This window comes from Pleurodeles waltl, chromosome 2_1 (genome assembly GCF_031143425.1).
Source record: "Pleurodeles waltl isolate 20211129_DDA chromosome 2_1, aPleWal1.hap1.20221129, whole genome shotgun sequence".
In the NCBI taxonomy this organism is placed as follows: domain Eukaryota; kingdom Metazoa; phylum Chordata; class Amphibia; order Caudata; family Salamandridae; genus Pleurodeles; species Pleurodeles waltl.
This window is the reverse complement of record NC_090438.1, coordinates 302,555,955-302,580,956: the sequence shown is the minus strand read 5'-3', so window position 1 is coordinate 302,580,956 and position 25,002 is coordinate 302,555,955.

Below are 25,002 nucleotides of genomic sequence, written 5' to 3'. Positions count from 1 at the left end.
GGCGTGTTAATTTGTTTTATTTTTGCTAACCCGAGGCAGGACGTCTGTTGAACAGTGTCATTTAAAAAAATCATTTGTACAAGAATCAGGCATGCTCTAAACAAGGCCTCCCTACCCTGTATTTGCCAATCCTTTGTCCCCCATACACTCTTTAAATCAACATTGTTCTTCCAGTGATCTTAACCGTCAATGGTGAGACGGGAAACACAGGCATCTGAATATATCAGTTTTGTATCTGTTAGCAAAATCGTCCTAATTTTTGAACAAGGCAATTTGAAAAAATATGACTCGGAATTTCTTGTGTCATGCCCAGTAAAATAAGTGAATTTTTCTAGATAATTTTTTGGGCTCCCCACTGGTGGTGTTGAACAATGTTCCCACTGTGTGTAATTAAGTCCAGGTCTATGTCTAGTTTCACTGTGCAGGTAGTAATGTCCCCAATTATTGTAGCAGAACATTTCCCCATAATTCATTGTACTTACCCACACTGTATGTAGTAACTATCTCTGTGTGTTGGCCTGAGATGAAGCGAGGATCTGGACGGCTAATCTTAAACCCCACCCCAGGAGTTTAAAAAACGAGCCTGACATCCATTGGTGTCTATTGGCCAAACCAACCACCCGCTAGGACTGGAAAGTGAAGAATTGTAGGTACCAGCCTGAACTTTTGCATCTAGCTCTTCTTCTGTGGTATTCAGAAAGAATTGCCAACCATTGAATTTAGCCTTGTGTGGGAATACTGGGCGTGTTCATTTGTTTTATTTTTGCTATCCCGAGGCAGGACGTCTGTTGAAGAGTGTCATTTAAAAAAATCATTTGTACAGAAATCAGGCATCATCACTTTCAAATATTGAATAGTCCTTCATTTCAGTTAACATAGAATCAACTGTCTGGACATCCCAGTCATCAGATACAACACCGGGTGTGATAACATCTGTCATGGATATTTTGAATACATGTGGAATTTGACTGACCTCAGTAGGCCCGTATATTATAAAAGGAACTTTGTCCCAAACAATCCCATCAGAAATGGGTACAGCTGAAATGTTCACCGGGGACAAGTCTCTGCGGACCTTGTGTGAGGAGTGATGTGGAGTTAAAACTTCATCTACTGGTGCTATAATTGCACTTTCGGGGATGTAATGACCATTTATAAGTAAGAAAAAAACTGTCACAAAGCCAATCCATGGAACTAAGGTAAAAAATATTAGGGAGAACCAAAAAGACTTCCAGGAATATATCAAATAGTTCTTCTTAAGCCATAGATGTAGCTTGCATAGCTTTGAATCATTTTCAATCACATGAGTGGATGAGTCTGAAGAAAAGTCATCAATGTTGATGAAGTAGCCAGAACAAGTCTCAGTAAAAACAGGAGCAAGTTCAGTATTCGTCGAGGTATTTACTTCTCGTGGAGGCTCATACTAAATAGTGCCATCAGTCTGTCTTGTATTGGTGTATACTACGGACAATTCTCGACCAGGTGTTGTCATGGAAGTGGTGATTGGAACCAGCAAGAGCTCATTCTCCACCCTCCCCATGGTCGAGGAGGAACTTATAGCATTGTTGGAAATTGTATCAAAGTCCATAGTAGTATTGGTCAAACTGTTCTGAAGAGAAATGTCCTGTCGGGTAGTGAGAGGGGATCGGGAACCACCCAAGGGATCTCTGGGTCTACTGTGCAGGATCGGCCACATGGTGTAGTTTGACTTTGTCATTTGAGACAAATCTGTTTCCTCGGGCACCAGGCAATGGTGGTAAGATTACAGTTCTTGTACCTTGTATTCCAAAGACTGAGACTGGTGCCCTGTAGGATAGACCAAATTCCTTCTTTACAGCAATCTTGTCATGAACCAGATACCCAACTTTAGGAATCCAGCCAGTGGAAGTTTTTGGAATATCCCTTATTCCTAAGGTGGCAGCACTGGTGGATGATTTTTCATCTCGCAATTGTTGAAGCTCCTGTAAGACAGTGAGACGTTCATTTATGTCAAAAGGCGTTTCTGCTGCCACCATACCGGAACCATCAAGATCTGGGACATACATAGGCATACCAAAGAGAACCTCATAGGGAGTTGGTCCCCCCAAGGACCGTCTTCGCAGATTATTCACTGCTCTCTGGACCCCAAACAGGTGATGAAGCCAGTTGCGTCCAGAACCTAATACTCTAGCTGTTAAGGACTGCTTTAGATCACGGTATCGCCTCTCCACTACTGAATTTCCCTTGGGATGGTATGGTGAGAAGTAATGGAGTTCAACACTCATGGTCCCCATGGTGTCCCTGAATGCCCTAGAGGCAAATGCAGGGCCTTGGTCTGAGTGGAATGCTGCAACCGCATATATACGGATAAAGATCAGCAAATCTTTTATAACAGTTTGAGCGTCAGTCGACAGCTGCGGCCATACCCACAGGAATCTAGAACAAGAACCTACAGCGACTAGAATGTATTTGTATGCACCATCCGGTTGGAGTGGACCACAGTGGTTCAGATACACACATTGTAATGGCCTACTTGGCACTATGAGGGACGTCTCTGGTGGGCATTTGATATTAGAGCCCTTTCTTTGCTTGCAGATGTCACAACAAAGGACATATTGCTTTGTCTGTTTGTATAGACCCGGCCACCAGAATCTTTTCTGTAAGAGTGTTACTGTGGCCGATATACCAGCAGGAGCAGAAGTGATACCCTCATGCGCTGCTTTTACTAGATCTAATCACTGGTCTTCGTTGGGAATTGCTCGATCACCAACCCCAGGAAGTGTTGCATAAGCAACATTCTGTGCACTGATGTGGTACGAATATTTTGTAGGGTATCCTTTCGGGAGAAACTTGCCTTCAGCCGAAATGTTCACAGCAGTCATTATTTCATTATTCAATCTTGTATGGGAACGAGTCACTGCAGCCACAGAAGCCGTAGCTACTGCGGATTTGGCTGCTTCGTCAGCCAAAGTATTACCAATAACGTGTACTCCTATACGTTGGTGGCCCAATGTATGTACTACATGGACACACGGTAGCTTATCCTTAAGATCAGTCACCCTCCCCCACAATGTCTTGTGTTTTATGGTGTTCCCTTTAGAATCTCTCAACCCGTTCAGTTTCCAATGATTAAGATAATCATTGTAAGACTGAACACAGTAATATGAATCACAGACTATCAAAGTCAGTCGTCCCATCTCTGTTTTTTCTAGCGCTAAAATAAGGGTTTGAGTTCAGCTAACTGAGCTGTGCAGTCCCCTAGAGTTTGCGTGTAGGTATTATGAGGGTGTAGAACTCCATCCTTCATCACTCCACTCATGGCTGCGCAAGCGGCTGAGTATTGATGTTTGGTACCTACAGCTGGTTGGACTGAATTATCAGTATAAGTGACAGTGTCATAGTTGTCTAAAGGTAAAAGATGTAGAGGAGCGGGCACTCTTGTTCATATTGAAAAAATTCTTGTGTCTGAACTTTTGGATCAAAGATATAATTTACATCAGAAGCTGTCAGAGAGGTCGCCCATTGAATCCAGCGTGGGTGTAATGCCTTGTCGTTAGGAACGCTTGCTTTGGTGACAGCCTCTCGTGCTGGCACCGGGGTAACAACAATGATGTGTTTCCCCTAGTCAAGTGATCTCTCTTTTATGACAGCCATCTAAACTGCAGTTAGACTTTTTTCTATGGGCGCAAAGCGTTGCTATGCATTCAAGTATAAATGAGATTTATATGCTATGGGCACCGTGTTATCCTCATTGAAGGTGACATACGTGAACCCAAGGGCACCAGCAATTATTTTGATGACCAAATTGTTCTTGTTGTCAGGGGTGTGTAAATGTTTGGCCTCTAGCATGTTCTGTTGCAAATCCCTAGGGATTCGTGTATGTTCAACTGTCCAGTGTCTGCTAGAAAAGTCTCGACGTATTAAGTTATATAGTGGCTTGATGCGTTCTGCATAGTCAGGAATGTTGTTCTGCCAAAATTAAAGAAACCAAGTAAAGACTTGTAGTTTCCTTAGCGTATTTGGTGGGTGCAGTTGTGCACACTTTTCTAGGAAGTGCGGCCAGGCTCTTTCCTTTGTTTGATAGCTCACATCCCAGGAACAGTTCACTGAGAAAGGCGATCTTGCTTTTCCTAAAATTGAATTTATAACCGACTTCTGCAAACCCCAAATTATTCGATCAACTCTCACAAGATGAATGTTCAGGTCGTCGTCTGTGAGATAAATGTCATCCACATAGGATAACGCCTCAGGATCAATATCATGTAATATTGATGTTACTCGGGCTGAGAACAGCCCAGGGCTGTTCTTATAGCCCTGTGGTAAATGGCAAAAGCGTTTTTGTGAGCCAAATGAGAATGCACTCTGGTCCCTACTATCTTCAGCTAAATTCTGGCAGAAAAACCAGGTGGATATATCCAACGTCGTTTTATACTTTTTGCGCACTATGTTGTTTATCAGTGCGTTGCTATGAAAATTTTGAATAACATATGTACGGGTATGGCTTTTTAAATGTCTGTAATCTAAGACTATTCTATACGAATGGTCCGGCTTCGCAACCGGGAATAACGGGTTATTCATTGCAGAGGTACAGGGCTCAACTACCCCTTGATATTCTAGCTGAGTGAGGATCTCCCTCACCGGAGCTTTCGCCACATGTTTAACTGGATATTGCAGCTGAAGCTGGGGTATAGTTCTGTTAACGCGTCCCTCTATGTCAATTTATACACATTAGGACTCGTTTTAGGCCGATGAATCTTTTGACCCAGTGGTGAGACACTGTAGAACGAGATAGCTGATCAATATGTCAAGCAATATATCAATGATATTATCAACATATATCACCACAATATACTTCACTTTAGATATTGATTAAACTGTCTGCGCAACCATGACCTTTCAGTCATGAATAACCACACCTTTATTGGAGTTTTGTGAATTTTATTCCCTATTGATTACAATCTAATAATAAGAGTATTAATATCAAAACCAAGAAGCAAAAGAGCATAGTGACGATATGGCAACTGTGATAAGATTTTGACAATGCAAAGATCACAAACATAAAAGCACCAATGTAAGAGATACACAGATCAGAATGCATAGAACATCATATACGTCTCAGTTCAGCACAGCACAACGTCAGTCGCGTTGGTTACGTCAGTCAAGGTGAATGCCTAATCTAACCACTAATTAGCATCAGCATGTTGGACTTCATGCAAAACTATTTAGTACACTAATTTAGAAAACATCTGACTAGGGTCTCTAACCCAAAATACAGCAGTTGGTACCTAGAAAGGAAAAGCAGATAGACGAATTACAATAGCAATTGTCATAATTACCGTCCTAGGAATGAGTCAGCATACAGGATCAGTCTTCGTCTTCAGGACATCAGTTAGATCGCCGTCAATCTATTTCTCTGAGGAACAGGGGACACTTCCCTCAAAGGGAGGAAAAGTGTAATGGGGCAGTCTATGGATAAGGATGGTTTATTCAAGTCTCAAATCACCAAACAGAGTGACAGAGTTTCTGGATGCAATTGATATCATTCCCTACCTAGTTCTCTAAGTCTTCTGTGTCATGGGTTTTTATCCCCTTTTCGCAATACCTTCCCCCAAATTCTATTGGATAGTCGCTACACCCCACTATCTTTAACCTATCAAATTATACATTAGGTAATGCAATTGTCACCCCACGATAATTTATAACACTTTGATTGGTCTTCATAATTGACGTCTTCGTAGGTGGCACATCCGGGGTTACTTCATTCTCTGGCACGTTCTTCGGGTCAAAAGTTTTCTTTTCCATGGTTGACTGTCCTTGAGTGTTTCAAATTTCGTTGCAAAAACGCATAAAACTTATACTAAAACAGCTAGCATGCGGGTGAGAAGAATCCTAACTTGCAACATAAAACAAAGAAAGAACACATGCTGGGTCATAGCCTTTTGCGAATCAGCGCACTTGAGAGACAGAAAAATATGCTTTATTATGCGAGCTATACAGCTAAGTTTTCAGCTCACACTAACTTAAGACTTATGGATTCTAATAAACGCAATCTTCGTAGGTGTTAACATATTCAATTAATCATAATGCAAGCAATTATTTCTTATAATCGACATTAGTATATGTGTACAATAATTTATTCACTTTTAGAATACATTCAGACGAGTAATACTTTATGTTTTGTTATTGCAGCATTGGTAAGTATAAGCATTTCACATCTAAGGTATGTAATATTTAAACTATGCTCTCTCAGTCCCTCCTCTGATGACGCTCGCCATCACACAAATCTTTCTTTGATTTAATTTTTCACCTTGCGCATAATACGCATTTAAACATCTTGCCCTTTATGTGAGCTTTCCCATATCTCATTGAACATTTTCTCTCTTTCACTTTCTTCATTTCTTCTGGTTCTTTTAGTCCAATTTCTTTTTATTTTGTCATTCATTTTACATGCCCCCCATAATCCCAATAGACAAACCAAAACAATTAGTAAACCCATCAGAATTTTTGCAAGTACCCCATTCCAAATGTTGGTAAACCAGCTTCCAACTCGGGCAATTCCCTTTCCAAATTTCTCCCAAACACCAAGTTCTTTCAAATCCTTCAAATCTGTACTATCTCTAGTAAGGTTAGTAAGCATGCTTCTAATTTTCTTACTGTTATCCGGAATAAATGAACAACAATGACGCTCGTTGAGCATTTTGCAGACCCCTCCACTCTTTGCTAAAAGAATGTCTAAAGCAAGCCGATTTTGAAGAGTCATAGCCCTTTCTGCAGCAAGTTCAGTATCCATCAGGAGTATAGCCCCTGTAAAGTTAGTCAGCATGTTATCCACTATGGTAGACAACTTTTGAATTTTCATAGAATTCAAGATAACCCCTACTGATGGGATTATAGCTCCAAATATATCACCAATGACAGCCGCCACTGATTCTCGTTTTTGTCTAGGATGTTGTAATTCAGATGTTTTAGGTATCTGTTTTAAGTCATCAATTTGGTATATCTTTGGGAATACTATCCCCAAATAACATGTTCCATACCATCCCTTAGGGAGACAGTAATAAGCATTTAGCCCACAGATGTAATAGATTCCAGGGATTGCTGGATCTTGTCCATTCAACATAAAGGTCCATTTACTCTGAAACAAAAACACATGCCTACATTCACTCGTACCCACAAACAGATTGTCTTGATCAGATTTTGGCCTATATACACAGAGCCTACCTACATGTAATGCATCTATAGCTAATTTGTTTTGCTTCTTGATTGCAGTATAAGCATAATCATTTTCATAGGTACATTTCTCTAATCCTCTTTCTAATCTTTCTTTCAGTGCTTTGCGTCTATCATCTGTGTGATCTAAAAAGCTTTTCTCTACAGGCGACAGTAAGCAAGTCAAATTGTTGTGATATGCATAAGCAGTTCCAAATGTAAGTGTTGGCTCAAAGAATCCTCTAACTATTTTTATATCGTGCTCTTTAGCTAATTTATTTAAGAATTCAATCACAGGCACAACTAATTCCATGAGTAAGAGGGAGGCTATGATAGGTAACTCCCTCCTGCACAGATGAAGGAATTTTAGTACATACATAACAATCTTTCGCATCCATGGTTTCCACATACTCATTTAGTAAGTGATAAAAGACATTAGTAGAAAGTTCTCCTTTTGCATTAGTCCCTTCATGCATATGTCTTGCATCCTGCTCAAATCTCTCCTATGGCGTTAGTGTAGTGGTTTCAGGTTTTGAAGTTGCGTTAATAGTTTCTTTCTCTCTCCATGGCATTCCCACAATCACTCCCACAATTATCACTGCACACACAACACCTATTATAAGACCTAACCAACCACACACCTTACTTCCCTTACTACTATTTCTATTATAAGCCATGTTTGTATACAGTAGAATCAGTATAGCAGATCAACAATCAACTTGAGGATAAACTTTTTTTTTTTTCTTCACTCCTGCGTATATTACAGCATCTTCACTCACTCCAGGACCTCTTTTGTCAAATCAGGTTAGCAGCTTGTCGTAATCAGGTTTCTTCAAAAGTCAAATCTGGTTTTAGTGTCACTTCCAGTAGTTTCTAGAGTCTCTCTCTTTTCAGTTTAAAAAAATAAATAAAAAATTCAAATTTAGCCAAGTTTTTCCTTTGAACTCTTTCAGGTACCGTAATATTGGCCTGGTACTTCTCAATCAAAACAGAATGCTAGGAATTCTTGTTGCCATTCAGAGGTTGTAGCGTATGCCCATTCAGGACCTGTATATCTTCTATTTGCAATTCTTTTTCTTTTTAACCTTCGTTCACCTTGTTGATCTCCTTCACTCAGACCATCTGCTTGAGAAGTATCACTCTCTTCTATTATTGTGTCATTTGATACCTCCCTTATTTTAAGGAGTTGCTTGTCTGGCCAATTGTCGCCTCTATGTGTCTTTTCTCGACGTTTTCCTTCAGGACGTTGGACAGCACCGTCCTCTTTGATATGCTGTTTTCTCTTGACGGACCTGCAACTGGCTCCGGAGATTCTGACACGTTTTGATTTCTCTCTACAATTTCTCCTTCTCTTTCTTCTTCCGGTTCTATGTTGGGTTCGGGCTCTAACCCGTATCCGTCTACATCTGGAAGAACCTCTCCTTGACTTAGTCCTCCTGCTGCCTCTACTGAGATAGGCACTCTGTCACCCCTCTCGAACTCATTGATTGTTTGAGGGACAAGGCTGTTCTCAGTGGGCCCTCCTGTAGTCTCAGTTCCTTCTTGACTATTCTCTGACCCTAAGACCTTTCCCTTTAAAGTTGCTGTGCCGGAAACTTCAAGTTCCTCTTCAACAGGACACGTTACCTTTTTCGAGTGACTGGCATGTATCCAGTTGGGAACCCCGGCACACATGACAGTGGTAGTAGTCGTCAATATTACTTGATATGGCCCTTTCCAACGTGGTTCTAGACACGATTTTCTCACGTGCTTCTTGACAACCACCCAATCACCGGCTTGTAGAGAGTAGCCTGGATCGCCAATCGGCGGCAATGTGTTAGCTTCCACCTGGTGAGAAAAAGAGCGAATCACGTCAGCCAAACCTTTGCAGTAATCCAACACCATATCATCTGTAATATTCACTAGTGCATTTGCAGGTACTGCTGGTAATCTCATAGCTCTGCTCATGAGGATTTCATGGGGGGACAGTCCCGTTTTCTTGTCTGGGGTGTTTCTCATTGACATCAGCACTAGAGGTAAGGCATCTGGCCCCTTCATATTAGTTGCTGCGCACATTTTTGCCATCCTTGATTTCAAAGTACCATTCATCTGCTCTACTAATTCTGATGCTTCAGGACGGTAGCTACAATGCAGCTTTTGTTCAATGTTGAGTGCGGCACACAGAAGTTTAATCACCTCATTGTCGAAGTGTCTACCCCTATCTGATTCTATAGAAACTGGAAACCCGAATCTTGGTATCAGTTCCCTGAGTATTAGTTTTGCAACTGTGAGACTGTCTTTCCTACGTGTGGGATATGCCTCAATCCAATGACTGAAAACACACACAATCACCAACACGTACTTCAATCCTCCACAAACAGGCATTTCGATAAAATCCATTTGCATTTTGAATGGACCTCCAGCTCTCCCAATGTGGCTCAAAGTTACCACAGTTCCTTTCCCAGCATTCATCTGTTGACAGATGATGCACCTGTGGCAAGTGATTTCCGCGGCATGTCTGAATTTTGGATTGAACCAATCAATCTTAAAGGATCTGATCATGGCATCTCTTCCCAGATGTGCCTGCCCATGATAGAGCCGGGCAAACTGTGACAAAAGGCTATTTGGCAAGACTAATTTTCCCTCCTCTGAAACCCATAGATCATCAGCTCTTTGTACACATTGCATTCTTTGCCAAGAGCGTTTTTCTTCCTTGCTCGCGCAACCTTGTAATGTTTTTAGTTCATCTAAGGTGTCAACCACCCGTAATGCTAGATTTAAACACATATCATTTTCAGTTTGTGGTAACAATTCCCATTGCTCCTTAAACGATATACAGTTCAATGCACAAAATCTTGCGACTTGATCTGCATAGCCGTTTCCCAGAGACACAAAATCTTGTGATCTGATGTGAGCACTGCACTTCACCACGGCAATTTCGAGAGGTAACTGAATCGCGTGTAACAAATCTCTTATTTGTTCACCGTTTTTTCACAGGAGAACCAGAGGAGGTCATAAAACCTCTCTGTGACCAAAGCTGGCCAAAATCATGTACGATTCCAAATCCGTATCTGCTGTCAGTATAGATAGTGACCTTTAAATTTACAGCTGCGTGGCATGCTTTTGTAAGAGTAATCAATTCTGCCACTTGCGCAGAAAACACTTTTTCGAGCCAGGAGGCTTCGACAATGCCAGTTATAGTACATACTGCATAACCAGCTCTCAGTGTTCCTGCAGAATCTCTTAGACAGGACCCATCGACAAACATGATGCAATCATTTTCTTTCAATTGAGTGTCCTGAATATCTGGACGAGGCTTGGTGCACAACTCAGTCACCTCAAGACAATCATGTTCAAATTCTTCCCCATCTTTAATTTCAGTATTTTCATTTGGAAGCAAAGTTGGCGGGTTCAGTACGGTGCATCTTCTAAGAGTGACATTAGGTGACCCCCAGTATGATCGTCTCATACCTAGTGAGACGTGCATTTGTAATGTGCTGAGTCTTAGTTCGTGTCAGCAGAATTTCAACTGAATGTGGTACCATTACTGTCAGAGGGTATACCATGACTATGCCTTCACATTGTAAAAGGCTTTGACCAACTGCTGTAACTGCACGCAAACAACCCGGTAAGGCTGCTGCGACAGGGTCCAAGGTAGCTGAAAAATATGCTACAGGGCGATTTGCATCTCCGTGGACCTGTGTTAAGACAGACAAAGAACAAGCATCACATTCATGACAAAACAACAGAAAAGGTTTCTCATAGTCTGGCATTCCCAATGCTGGTGCTCTGCACATGCATTCTTTTAATTCTACGAATGATTCAAGCTCCTCTTTTGACAAAGTTATAGTATATGGCTCATCCTTGACTTCCTTTCCTGTCAGTTTTATTAACGGTTTTGAAATGATTGAGAAGTTGAGTATCCACTGGCGACAGTAGCCCACCATTCCCAAAAACATCCTGACATCTCTTTTTGTTGTTGGGGGATTCATTTGCAAAACTGCTATTATCCTCTCTTTTGATATTCTTCTGGATCCTTTCTCAATCAAATGTTCCAAGTATTTTACTTCTTTCTGACAATATTGTAACTTTCTGGGTGACACCTTGTGTCCATTCTTTCCCAGATGATTTAGTAATGCAATGGTATCATATTTACAACTGTCTCTTGTTTTGGATGCAATTAGCAGATCATCGATGTACTGCACAAGAGTTGAATTGAAAGGCAGCACAAGAGGTTCCAAATCCTTTTTCAATATCTGATTGAAGATGGATGGTGACTCTGAGAACCCTTGAGGAATTCTGCACCAACTGTACACCTTATCCAGGAATTTGAAACTGAACAAAAATTGTCTGTCCTCATGAAGAAGTATCGAAAAGAAGGCTTGTGAAATTCTACTACGGTAAACCATTCAGCGTCACAGGGAACCTGGAACATTATTACTGCTGGGTTAGGTACCACGGGGCAACATTTTATCACAATTTAATTTATTTTTCTCAAGTCTTGCACAATTCGAAATTTTCCACAGGGCTTCTTTAAACCCATTATGGGAGAGTTACATGGACTCCTCAAGACCTCTTTCAGGACTCCCTGTCTGAGAAAGTCTGCAATTATTTGTGACACTTCAATAAGGACGTCTTGGGTCATGTGATATTGTGGCACCTGTGGGAACACTGCATTCGGTTATATCTGAACTTTGACTGGTTCCGCTCCCTTTATTAATCCTACTTCTTTCCCGGTCAAATCCCACACTTTCTCTGTTACTGTTCCGTGCAGTTCGACAGGTAGATCAATCAAAGTATGCATTGGGAATAGAGTAATCAAAGGGTAGTCTTCATTTGTCCCTGTTTCTTCCTCTATAAATTGACTTTCATCTCCCTCATCGTCACTATTTGTCTGTACTTCAATTCCATTGATGGAACAGGTAATTGAACATTTTGTTTTACAGAGTAAGTCCCTTCCCAGTAGAGATACTGGACTTGAATCACATACAACAAATCTATGTAGCCCTTGGAAGTTGCCAATTTCAACTTGTACCTGATCGGTAATCGGGTTAGTCAAATACCGATTTGCTACTCCGACCACTCGTGTGGTTCGCCCCGAGAGAGGCAATCTTGGGACTTCTGCACTTCGAACTGTGGAGCGTGTAGCTCCTGTGTCAACCAAGAATGAAACCTTATAGTCCATCACCTTTCCCTCTACATATGGGCCTCTCTGATCCACCTCTAGGGATGCTGCAAGCCTGCACTCTTCACTGTCTGAACTATCATCTGACCAGTCCTCATTCATGCCATTTTCTCATCGTAATGGAAACTGTTGTACAGTGTTGTTTTGATTTGTTACCTGACCTGTGATCTGCTGAGGAAGCATCACCTGTTGCTGTCCCATCAGAGCCATTGGTAATTGCATTTGCTGTCTAGGCACCATAGGAATCTGCTGTTGCCCTGGTTGCATTTTTATTGACTGAATATGCGGCATTTGCATCTGCTGCATGGGCTGTACCCCTTGCATTTGTACCAAAATATTCTGAAAATTTGGATTTTGATGTCTTATTTTCGGACCTCGTGAGTTTTGTAATGTACCAACATTAGTGCTTTGCTGAACTGCACCATCCTGCACCATATTTGGACATTCCCGTTTCCAGTGCCCCACGCCCCCGCACGCGTGACATGGTGACATCTTTTTCGCTCCTTGAACATCATTTTGGATAACAACATTATTCATGTCCGAACCACGGTTCACAAACCCTCGACCTCGGCCCCTCGGTTGGGACTGAAACACACCATTCATTTGCGGTTGGAGCTGTATCATCTGTTGAACTCCATTTCCCTGTATTCCAGCCTGTGCAGCCCTTATCTGCATCACCATCACCTTTTCCTTCAACTTTTTCTGCTTCAACTCAATCTCGTCACTACAGTACTTTGCATACTGCAATACCTAATCAATCGGTTTAGCTTGCCAACAAATTAAATGATTCTTAATCATTTGGCTAACCTCCGGTCTCAATTCTTTGACAAATCTAAACACAAGGTGGTTCATATCCTTCGGTTCGATAGTCTCAGTACCACTGTAATGCTTGAATGCTTTTAACAATCTCTCATAATAAGCATGTATTGACTCCTTAACCTCTTGAGAAGTACGGTCGATTTTCTGCCAGTCGACACCTTTTGTTTAAAAAACTCAATCACTTTTTGATAATATTTTATCACCTCTTCTGAAGGTGCTCCGGTCACCTTATCTCTCGCCGGCTCCTTCGTCGGCCAATCTACCCCTTTCTTGCACTCGAGCCACAAATCAGGCAGAACAATGATCTCAAACAAGGTATTCAAGTCTTCCCAAAGACATTTTGCAAATTTCACAAACATGTCCGTTTGTTGATACCACTCGATCGGGTTCTCCCTCAATCTAGGATAATCATTAGTAAAGGATAGAATATCTCCTCAAGTCCATGGCACATGTACTAAAACCCCACCACCAGCTGTCTCTCTCATAGGTAATATTTTTACTGATTCCAAATCAGGTGAGGTCCTAGCTTGATTAGACCCTGGGCTATCACCCTTTCCCTTATCTCTTTTCTTTGCCCATCGGCCTTCCCATTTCTCCAATGCACCCCAAATCTGTGCACTTTGCAACAGTTCTCTCAAATGTGCCTTCATGCCTGCAGATCTCATATGTTCAAAATCTTTTGAGTCAAAATCTAATCTGTAACTTCTTTTCAAATGCTTAGTGTTTCCGATATTGATATTGTATTTGTCTGCTAGGTTCGCTAATCTCTGATGTACTTTGCCTAGTTCCTTGGTAATCTTGGGACACAAGTATCTTAGTTCTGCCTCTGTGTATGATTCCAATCTATTTACTCCCATTGTTCCTTCCACTAACACGGCAGCTTCCGCCCCTAGTCGTCCAAAGTTCAGGTATTCATCTTGTTTTTCTTTCTCAGGTTCAACTGTAGTCACTGCAGTCTTCTGTGAAGTATAAGTTTGTTCTAACCATTCATTTAACTGTTGAACTGTAAAACCCTGCAGTGGAATGTTCTCTGCATGTATCATTGGAGAATGTGAGGTATTCGTACTCATGGTTTGTGGAGTTAAAACTCCCAACCCTGCTTGACGCATTGCTTCAAGAGGTGCTCATACTGGACTAAGGTCCATTAAGGGTCTTGGTGGTTCATTTACTTGTTCTCCAGGGGCCATTATCTGTGGAGTTCCCATAGGCCCTCCTCTTATCGCCTCCTGAGTCATCACTCCCTGTTTACATACCCCTGCTTTCCCTTGTGCATACAATGGCACTGGGGGACCAACAGTAATGGGTAACGATATGGCGGCAGGTGTCTGACCAGGACCCAGACTTTTTGGAGCAGCAACTCCATTGGTCTGTTCCAATGTACCCGGAACAGGTACTAACGGTGGTCCCGCTACAGGGTTATACCCTGGTATTAACTGTGGTTGTGGTTGAGACATTAATTTCGGAGGTGATTCAATCTGTATTAGCTTTGGCTTTGTGTATATCGGATCCGGCGGCACTATCAAATTCGTAGTAGTCTCAAGCACTGGGACATCAGGGTAAATTCTCTTTATCTGTGGTGGAGGCTGCAACTGTATCGGCATGTCCGGTGCAGTGGGTATACTGTCACCATTCTGTATCAAAGCTGTATCGCGAGTCTGTACCGTATCAGTAACTCCCTTTTCCTGCGTCTGGTTCCCAGGATCCAGACTAGTACTTGGAGCGCTGTTGCTCACCGCATATGGTGGCGGGCGATCATGTAACAATCTATCCATAAATTCCTCATCATCTGAATCATCTTCCTCTTCCCAGGATCTTTTATTTTCTTTAGATTTGCCTGAATCTTTGTCGATTTTACAGGAGGCTTTCTTTCCCTGCGTTTCTTCTCCCTGAGTTATCGCTGGGAATAACTTCAACCCGTCTACAATACCCTGTCTCCACATTTTGCTCTCATTTTCCCACCTAGCCTCTGGATATGATTTTTCTGCCCTTCTCAGTCTTCTCTGAAACCTTTCTTGTCTATGTTTAAGAGCCATCAAATCCCAAATCGCCAAAGCCTCATATTGTGCTGGTCTTGGAGGTGGTTTCTGCGTACTTAACATCCACCTTAGATTTTCTAGTACCTTTGGGTTAAACGTCCCATGTTCTCGGAACGCTAGACACCCTTCTTTCTCTGTTAATTTGCGCCACTGTTTCATCCATAAACAAGGCGCAACACCTTTTTCTTCCATAACCATATAAGCTGGTGTGCCCTCAGGTGGTGTAGGTTCCCCATCAGTTGCAACAATATATATATATTACCCTTTAAAGCGCTCTTGAATGCTTTGACAAAATTCATTTTTGCGATTCTCTTATTTCGTTTTTAATCAGAAATGGCTTAGTTCCCAAGATACTCTTCACCTGCCTTTCTCAACCTATTGCCTCTCACGGACGGCAGCCAATCCGTGCGCGACCCCTCTCGACATCTGACCTATCTCAGCACGGCACCACTGACGTCACACTCACACACACTGCGGCTGACAAAATCTTGCGGCTTGTCCGCTCCTCACTGAACCCCTACAACTCACACAAACGAATGCAAATTATTGCGAGCACCTTAAAATGACAACACAAATCTGTCGGTTTACTACAGGAAGGGTAACACATTCGTTTCAAAACTTTACAGAGATTTCACTTGAAGCCTCAGCCGCTACTCTTTCCTTATCAGTTCCCACATACGCAAGCAGAATTTGACCCGCAAATTCTACTATCGACTTGTCAATGACTCCTTCTAGTGCACTTTAGAATTTGTCAAATCTCCATCGAAGGTTTCATACACACATTATATCTCAAACTCGACTTGTCAACCACGCCCGATTGACCTATTAAACCGCTCAGATTACAACATAAACCACATTTATCTTCATACTCCGGAGTCTTAGACCTCGACATGTCCGTACACAACAACCAACCACATGGATAATTTTGAGCAACAAGCGCTACATTCACATGAAGTACACCGACTTCCCTACTCTCATACTGTGAAGTACGCCCACTCCTACTAAACAACACTAAATTTGGCCTAAAGACACACAAATGTTTCGCAATCACCTGCAAAATGCATAAGCTTAGGCAAGCGCAGAGACCCTAACCACACATTCTCATCTCATTTAGGCAGGCTCCGAGATCCCGGGAAAGCCATTGTGAACTTAGAAACCCATCATACTTCCAAATTGCATTATCACAGAAAAACAAATCAAATAATGAATCTTCGTCCTAAGGCCCCCAAGGGCCAAACCGTCGCTCTGCTACCAGAACTGTTAACGCATCCCTCTATGTCAATTTATACACATTAGGACTCGTTTTAGGCCGATGAATCTTTTGACCCAGTGGTGATACGCTGTAGAACGAGATAGCTGATCAATATGTCAAGCAATATATCAATGATATTATCAACATATATCACCACAATATACTTCACTTTAGATATTGATTAAACTGTCTGCGCAACCATGACCTTTCAGTCATGAATAACCACACCTTTATTGGAGTTTTGTGAATTTTATTCCCTATTGATTACAATCTAATAATAAGAGTATTAATCTCAAAACCAAGAAGCAAAAGAGCATAGTGACGATATGGCAACTGTGATAAGATTTTGACAATGCAAAGATCACAAACATAAAAGCACCAATGTAAGAGATACACAGATCAGAATTCATCGAACATCATATACGTCTCAGTTCAGCACAGCACAACGTCAGTCGCGTTGGTTACGTCAGTCAAGGTGAATGCCTAATCTAACCACTAATTAGCATCAGCATGTTGGACTTCATGCAAAACAATTTATGACACTAATTTAGAAAACATCTGACTAGGGTCTCTATCCCAAAATACAGCAGTTGGTACCTAGAAAGGAAAAGCAGATAGACGAATTACAATAGCAATTGTCATAATTACCCTCCTCGGAATGAGTCAGCATACAGGATCAGTCTTCGTCTTCAGGACATCAGTTAGATCGCCGTCAATCTATTTTGTCTAAGGAACAGGGGACACTTCCCTCATAAGGAGGAAAAGTGTAATGGGGCAGTCTATGGATAAGGATGGTTTATTCAAGTCTCAAATCACCAAACAGAGTGACAGAGTTTCTGGATGCAATCAATATCATTCCCTACCTAGTTCTCTAAGTCTTCTGTGTCATGGGTTTTTATCTCCTTTTCACAATACCTTCCCCCAAAATTCTATTGGATAGTCGCTACACCCCACTATCTTTAACCTATCAAATTATACATTAGGTAATGCAATTGTCACCCCACGAAAATTTATAACACTTTGATTGGTCTTCATAATTGACATCTTCGTAGGTGGCACATCCGGGGTTACTTCATTCTCTGGCACGTTCTTTGGGTCAAAAGTTTTCTTTTCCATGGTTGACTCTCCTTGAGTGTTTCAAATTCTGTTGCAAAAACGCATAAAACTTATACTAAAACAGCTAGCATGCGGATGAGAAGAATCCTAACTTGCAACATAAAACAAAGAAAGAACAGATGCTGGGTCATGCCCTTTTGCGAATCAGCACACTGGAGAGACAGAAAAATATGCTTTAATATCCGAGCTATACAGCTAAGTTTTCAGCTCACGCTAACTTAAGACTTATGGATTCTAATAAACGCAATCTTCGTAGGTGTTAACATATTCAATTAATCATAATGCAAGCAATTATTTCTTATAATCGACATTAGTATGTGTACAATAATTTCTTCACTTTTAGAATACATTCAGACGAGTAATACTTTATGTTTTGTTATTGCAGCATTGGTAAGTATAAGCATTTCACATCTAAGGTATGTAATATTTAAACTATGCTCTCACAGTTCTGATGGGTATTATATGACATGGGGAATCCCTGTCCCACCCTACATGATTGCGATATAATGCAGAAGCCTGTGCTAGAGCCCAACTGACAGCGTAGGCTTCCTGTTTAGCCACTGGAACAAGATTAGAGAAACAAGGCAAAATGACATTTTCCCCATGTGGGAGCTTACGGACATGTTCAGGCCGCCAATCTCTTTCGGCCAATCGGATGTCACAATTAAGTTTGTCCCAAAAGATCACACCAATGGTGTGTTCCACGTCTCCCTCAATTTGGATCTTTAGATCATAAAGTCTATCTGGTGGGAGTACACGCCCATCTTCCGTTTCAACTGCAACAAAATCGCTAGTTGCTGTCACATCCAGATGTTCTTTCAGACTCTGGCGACATATTGTGACCTCTGCTGCGCTGTCTACCAGTGTCATTGCCCATGTCTTGTTCTTCAGCGAAGTTCTCAAGTGTATTGGGTTTTTTAAGCAATAGTGCTGCCACCTTTTCCTTTTTAAACTATGGCTTTTGTTGCGGAGTCTTCTCTTCTTTTTTTACTATAGACTGTGGTGAGTCTTTCTTTTGTTTCACGTAGTCCGGACATCAGTCGGGACGGCCCCCTCTCTCGCTACGCCTATCCGGAGCATCCTGAAAGGAACGAGAGGGACATGAATCAGTATATCTATCAGGAGTTCTAATATTCTCCCTATTTCTGAGAGTATATCTCCTTTCAGAGTTCTCCGGATGCAGAGAATCTGCTCTCTGCTTCTGTCTGTCCTTAAATTGTTTTGGCTTCTCCCAGTGCTTTTTCGAATTCTCTTGTGTCTGTTTTGCACCTTCCTTAGGGGTGGTACTGTGTACTTCCAATTTCTTTGGCTTGGCTCCCAAACTCTCCCGCCCTATACTAGTATAGGTATTGGAAATAATTTTTGGTAGCTGTCTCTCTTGTTCCAAATGTGGAGTTTCTCGGAGATGCTGGCGTATAGCCAGTGCTACCGCTTCCCCTTTAATGTTACTTAGTATTATCGAGGATACTGTGTCAAAATTACGCATCAATTTCATCCCCAAATCTAGGGCAGGTGCTGCCCCATGCTCATTCTGAATTTGTTTTAACACTTCCGGTAAACTGGCAAGTGTCGGGGTACCATGTGTGGTAGTATATATTGTAGCGAAGACTGTACTCCATGTGGCACAGTCATCCGCAAAGGGAACCATCCCAAAGGGAAAGCACATTGTTAGAATTCTATGTTCCTCCTGTGGTCCCATAGGGGGAAACACAGCTTACAGCTGATTTGTTTTCTGGGCTATCCAATAACATATTTTTTTCCATTCTGTAGGTACTTTACCCATAATAGTATGTACTGTTTGTGGATTAATCCCAGTAACCAATTGGTATCCAGCAGGTGCTGGTGGTGCTGGACGCGCTGGTGTTGTGTTCAAAGTCCGCATTACGAACTGAACAAGCCTTCTATATAATGTTACAATTTCATTATATATGTTTTGCAGATCTGCTACTTGCATATTTTGTATATCTGGGTGAGGTGTGTATGTGGCAAACATAGGCCATGTTGGTCAGTCATTACTTAAAGGACCTAATCTCACTTGTTGTATAACATGTGGTAGGGTGCCTTCAAACCAGTTCTGATGCTCTTGATAGGTGAGTGGTATTTCGTGATACTGGTATGCTTGGTACTGTTGAGGTACATTCGCAATTCTATATATGTGAAATGTGACTGACCTGGCGTCTTCCTCAGGAAAGGTGACCCAGGCATAGAACGTTTCTGTTGGGTACGCTTCATTAGCTTCTACTATGAAAGTGATGTCCCTGCCCTCTTCTCTTAAGCCATGCGCTACTAGATGTAATGTTAATGCTTGTCTAGCATTTTCGGGAATGTCTATGTCCATATTTAAAAAGAGGAAAGAGAGAAGAAAAAAAATGTTCTTCTAGCGTTGGAACACCAAGTGGGGAGTCTATTCCTTTTTATGAGTTCGAGCTCGAACAACCTACAGCCTAATCAGGTGTTCCCTGTTCAGCTGAGGAGGATTTCCCAAAGACCACAGACGTCTCTGAATAATGGAACTTAGGGTACCTGTCATCTGTGAGACAGTGATAATCGGGGCACCCATAAATTAGTGCCTAAACACCATAGTTGGTGGCGCCATGTCGTAGATTGGACTCTTGCTATGGGCAAGACTGCTGGTTCAAGGATGACAGTACCAACCCTTCCGACTCACTAGCAGTACCTCACCAACAACCCAAACAGTTAAAGGTGATTTGTGGCAGCCTTTATGCATGGACTCAGAAGTATGACATCTCAGTGAGTGTCGTGGTTAAACAGAGATTACCCCTTTCTCACAGATATATCATGTCTCAATCAAACACATGCAATGACGAAGATGCAATAATGTTTCAATAGTTTTTATTTAATACAATGCAGTAAATCGCATGGGCTGCAATGATTAAGATAATGAACAGTGCAAGAAATAAAATTGTAGAGACGAGAGTCATAATTATGAAGACTCCCACCATCTTGCGTTAGCATGGAAAGACATAAAGTATATAGTATGTCCTAGTACCCTATCATGATAGGCCTAACCTTTTACCTAGAGGAGAGCTGGGCATGTTAAACCTAATCTGCCAATGCCATGTCCCTAGAAGGATCCCCCAACCTTGGTTACCTTGAATGAGGTCTCAAGCTCAGACTTCGGAAGAACACGAAGTCCGGGACAGCATCAAGGCAAAGTACAGCATTGATAGCAGCAATGGTATCTGGTCGGAATCCCTCTGATTATCTGTCTAAAGTGTGATGTATTTATACAGATCTACTTGGACCCCTGACGTAGATTGTTCCAAAACAATAGATAACACTGCATGCTTGGAACGGTAATTTCTATTGTGAGCACCTACAGTTTGTTTGACTTTGTTGCATGAGTTGACGCCTTAGCCCAGTGACACTGATAACATAACTCTAAACAAAAGGGCCTAACTATAAACAAGGCAGCCATCTTAGAAGAATTAATTAAATAAATGGTCTAAGACAGAGCAAGCTAAGTAGGTTAAAAGTCACTAGGTGACGGGGGCATGAGCCTGCAAGCCAAAAGGCTAAGCTAACTCCCGTTGTCCCATTAAAAAAAACTAGGATTCACTACACCCTCCCCATTGCTGTAACAAGTATGACGTCAGTACCGGACGCCACCGAAGGTGAGGGAATCCAAAAGCTAAAAAAGCTGCTCTGGACTAAAAGGCGAAGCATAAAACCCAAAGTTAAAAACATAGTTAAAAATGTAATGTTTTAAAACATACTAAAGAGACTTAACGTCAACCATGACAAGCACAGTAGGCCAAAGTAAATCATTGTGGCGTGGAACTATAGTCATGATCTTGAAGACTAGCTCTAAAGTCACCTTGAAAAAAGTCATCAAAAAATGAGGCCAAATTGTCCGATGTAAGATCGATCACTTGGGCGGATGCACGGAGCAAAAGTGCGCAACAGTCTCATGTGCAGGTCCTCCTGCCTCAGTGCCATTGTCCGTAGAAGGAAATACCAACTCTGAGTGTTCATAAGTGGCCTCGCGATCAGCCTTAGTCTCACGTGGCACGACAGTGTATGAACCCTCATCGGGGACATCAGCAGTTCTTGGTCCACAGGAGATACTAGCAGGATGGCAAGACACACAGTTGGCAAATGTTCAAAGGAGCACCATACACAGTGAAAGACAGGCTGCACGCACCAGAGGAATGACCAATTCCCCTCTAGTTCCCCCAGCAAAGAAACATCGAAGATCTGAACCATGCGTTCACGGCACAGTGCTGGTGGCAGAGGCTCCATCGCGCCGTGTAGCTGAAAAGAGACAACCACTACAAATCAGAAAAAGTAGCAGCAGTATTGCGCCAAATAATACCAAAAGTTATAGGAAAGCCACCAAACACACTTGAAAAGAGTGAATGGATGGCCGACGGGATGACTCCGAAGATAGTCTGGAAGATGGACACAAATCCAGACAAGACAGCCTTAAAGAAGTGGACAATCCCAGTAGTGCTCGAGACGTTGAATATTCTCGAGACCAGCTCACCAAAATGCTTGGGGAAGTTGGTATTTAATAGGGATTGTATCTCAGCTGATGATCTCGCAATCTGAAGAACATACGTCTTTCTAGCGGATGTCAACGCGACCTGTTTTTGATACAGTAGCACCTTTCGTCTACTCAGCTTGTCATAATTTACATTAACAGTATCAATGTGAGGCCACATTTCTGATACCTTTATCTCTTGTGTGGGGGGTAATGAAACATGTCCACAACATGTAACAACCTTAGAGACTGAAATTGTGTAGGCTATGCCCGGTCGCATACTGCAAAAACTTTGATCGCTCAAAACCACGTATTTGCCATTGGAAAGTACATGAAATGCTGGTCGAATCAAAGAGACGGGAGTACCCTTCAGAAAACATGCCAAGTTCGCGACCCCTGCATTGCAGTGGCTGTGAAGGGACACCTGCTTACAGATCATTGAATGACTAACAGTAGTCTCACAGTCGCTTCCACTAAGAAAGACCTCTGTTTCGCCATTCAGACATTTATAATCAAAAGGAAACTCCCACTCGTCTTTGATATAGCTATCTCCCAGACGCTCATACCGGCCCACAGCAAGATGTTTCAGGCAAAACAAAAGGTCGATATGGGCAGATTAATAATGCCATGTATGAGCCAGACAGTCGAAGGACTCTGCAATCATAAAAGGCAACTTTTCTAACCTCTCTATATGAAGCATGGTGAATCTTGCTTCCCTTTTAGCCATTGTCTGTTGTTTCTCAGATAAATTAAAGGCAGCAAACAATTCACTACTGTTAATGTTTCTCTATGGAACACAGCCATTTTTCACTGTTTGTAACGTCCAACCAAGCTGCATAATAGATTGCAGCTGACTTTGTCCATGGTATAAATGGGAATTATATAATTCAGAGACAACACTATATTTGTGAGTGAATAAATTCTGTTAGACAAGGTGTTCATGCCGTTATCGACAACCGCCAAAGCTTTTTTCAAGTTTTCCATTTCTATCTGCCGTAAACGTGCAGCGGATTCTATCTGAGAAAGTTTCCATAATTCACTATAAATAGCATATACAAATCTTTTAGAGCGCTGTTTCCTAGGACCTAACAGGAAGTCCTGCAAGTCTATATCTCTCGAAAGTGTGTTCAGATGTTCTTTAACTGCGGCCAATGTGTTGGACTGTACCCATTGTTGACACAGCTTACCCACACTGTATGTAGTAACTATCCCTGTGTGTTGACCTGAGATGAAGCGAGGATCTGGGTGGCTAATCTTAAACCCCACCCCAGGAGTTTAAAAAACAAGCCTGACATCCATTGGTGTCTATTGGCCAAACCAACCACCCGCCAGGACAGGAAAGTGAAGAATTATAGGTACCAGCCCGAACTTTTGCATCTAGCTCTTATTCTGTGTTATTCAGAAAGAATTGCCAACCATTGAATTTAGCCGGTGTGGGAATACTGGGCGTGTTCATTTCTTTTATTTTGCTAACCCGAGGCAGGACGTCTGTTGAACAGTGTCATTTAAAAAAATAATTTATACAAGAATCAGGCATGCTCTAAACGAGGCCTCCCTACCCTGTATTTGCCAATCCTGTGTCCCCCATACACTCTTTAAATCAATATTGTTCTTCCAGTGATCTTAACCTTCAATGGTGAGACGGGAAACACAGGCATCTGAATATATCAGATTTGTATCTGTTAGCAAAATCTTCCTAATTTTTGCACAAGGCAATTTGAAAAAATATGACTCGGAATTTCTTGTGTCATGCCCAGTAAAATAAGTGAATTTTTCTAGATAATTTTTGGGCTCCCCACTGGTGGTGTTGAACAATGTTCCCACTGTGTGTAATTAAGTACAGGTCTATGTCTAGTTTCACTGTGCAGGTAGTAATGTCCCCAATTATTGTAGCAGAACATTTCCCCATAATTCATTGTATTTACCCACACTGTATGTAGTAACTATCTCTGTGTGTTGACCTGAGATGAAGCGAGGATCTGGCCGGGTAATCTTAAACCCCACCCCAGGAGTTTAAAAAACGAGCCTGACATCCATTGGTGTCTATTGGCCAAACCAACCACCCGCTGGGACTGGAAAGTGAAGAATTGTAGGTACCAGCCTGAACTTTTGCATCTAGCTCTTCTTTTGTGGTATTCAGAAAGAATTGCCAACCATTGAATTTAGCCGGTGTGGGAATACTGGCCGTGTTTATTTGTTTTATTTTTGCTAACCCGAGGTAGGACGTCTGTTGAAGAGTGCCATTTAAAAAAATCATTTGTACAGGAATCAGGCATCATCACTTTCAAATATTGAATAGTCCTTCATTTCAGTTAACATAGAATCAACTGTCTGGACATCCCAGTCATCAGATACAACACCAGGTGTGATAACTTCTGTCATGGATATTTTGAATACATGTGGAATTTGACTGACCTCAGTAGGCCCGTATACTATAAAAGGAACTTTGTCCCACACAATCCCATCAGAAATGGGTACAGCTGAAATGTTCACCGGGGACAAGTCTCTGCGGACCTTGTGTGAGGAGTGATGTGGAGTTAAAAATTCATCTACTGGTGCTATAATTGCGCGTTCAGAGATGTAATGGCCATTTATAAGTAAGAAAAAAACAGTCACAAAGCCAATCCATGGAACTAAGGTAAAAAATATTAGGGAGAACCAAAAAGAGCACCAGGGAAATATCAAATAGTTCTTCTTAAGCCATAGATGTAGCTTGCGTAGCTTTGAATCATTTTCAATCACATGAGTGGATGAGTCTGAAGAAAAGTCATCAATGTTGATGAAGTAGTCAGAACCAGTCTCAGTAAAAAAAGGAGCAAGTTCAGTATTCGTCGAGGTATTTACTTCTCGTGGAGGCTCATACTAAATAGTGCCATCAGTCTGTGTTGTATTGGTGTATACTACGGACAATTCTCGACCAGGTGTT